A 1819-nucleotide genomic window follows, 5' to 3' on the forward strand; every position below is an offset into this window, starting at 1 on the left:
TGATCACGTCACTGGCAATTCTAATCTTGGCTGCCATCACAGTGAATTTCTACACGTGGGGCCGAAATAGCTTGTGGTGTATGCATGCGAGTAGATGTAATCACCTTACCTCAGTTTTCCTTCCTCGACTACGAGTCTGTCCTGCGGTATCCGATCCTCGTGGCTGGCCCGACCCGAAGAACACTAGAAATAGCAGCTGCTTCTCCCAAACCTAGACCGTCGCTTGGCACGTCCTCTCCTCACAACAACCCTGCTCGAAAAGGGCACGAAATCCCGATCAAGGCTCCCTCTGCCCTTCTTCCTCTTCCGATCAACTCGCCCTTCCGGCCAGCTCCCCAGTCGCTGACGTCATATCACATAGAGAAAGTTCAGTGACTGCTACTACTACTGACAAAAAAGATTTTTTCCCTTAGAGTGAAGGACAGACTGTATGATATTTGTGTTAGAACTGCAATGTTGTATGGCAGTGAGACATGGGCTTTGAATGAAGTGGACTTAAGAAGACTGGAAAGAAATGAAGCTAGCAAAGTGAGTATGGAAGATATAATACAAAAATGCTGAATGAAAAGATGAAGATTATTGAATTCTCTTTTTTTGTGTAAAGAAATTTTAAAATTCTCTGCTAGATCAATTCTCTATAAAGTGGTTGACATTAGGAAGAACATCCAGACATAGAAACCATGACAAAGCAGACAATAGAGATTGATGCAGTCTCTGGTTTACCAGAACCTGTCAAACCAACCAACCCGTGCCAGCATGGAAAATGGATGCTAAATGATGATGATGATACAATAGGTTTCTTTCAGTTTTTATCCGTCAAATCCATTCTCAAGGCTTTGGGCAGCCAGGGACTAATAGTAGGTGACATTTGCTCAGGGTTTTGTACAGTGGAACTGAACCTGAAACCATGTGGTTAGGAAGCAAAGTGTCTTTAAATGGCTACATTGACACTTATACTTATTTTATCCATCACATGACTAACTTTTACATTTTGTTTTTCATAAGGGGATCTAACTCAATGCACTTTTTTACACAAACACACGCACACATTTTTAGATATAAATACATACACAAACATTTCAATGTCTATATATATGTGTTGTTAAATGTCCCTTTGTTGTTATATGTCCCTTTGTGTTGTTATTTGTCCCTTTAATCAAAACAAAAGCAAAACTTAAATATATCAACTGTCTGTCTCACCATTATCATCATCATCATTGTAATAAAGTTTACTTTTCTGTGCTTGCAAAGGTGAAACAGAACTTATTGAGACAAACATTTTGATGGTCAAATGCACATTCTTCACTTGTTTCCAGGTAAGGTAATATTTCCCTGTGGTCAGACATGCTTTCACAGAAGGACACAGCTTGTATAACAGTAACACTTTTCTAGCATGTGAGGTTAAGACAGAAAGACACAAACACACACACACACAGACAGATGCACGTGCACACACACATATATGTTTATTAAACTTTTCCTTGTTAATCCGTATATATATATATATAAAAGCCGAGATGTGTGTGTGTATGTGTACGTGAATATAATTTATGCACGTCCACAAATTAGCACGCATGTCGCTCCAATTTTAGGAGGACATTCATCATGACCCTATCTGCATTTTCGTCAACTTTTTCTCTCAGAGGCACCCGCGTATAGCTGTAAAAATCGATAAACTTTTACCAATTTTGAAGTTTGTTGGCATGGCGAAATCAAATCTGTGCGTACGCGAGTGAAGGAGAGAAAGAAAGAGAGAGAGACAGAGAGAGAGAAAGAAAGAAAGAAAGAAATAGTGTGTTTGTGACAAGGGGAGATACAG

Source organism: Octopus bimaculoides, chromosome 7 (assembly GCF_001194135.2).
Source record: "Octopus bimaculoides isolate UCB-OBI-ISO-001 chromosome 7, ASM119413v2, whole genome shotgun sequence".
Taxonomy (NCBI): Eukaryota; Metazoa; Mollusca; class Cephalopoda; order Octopoda; family Octopodidae; genus Octopus; species Octopus bimaculoides.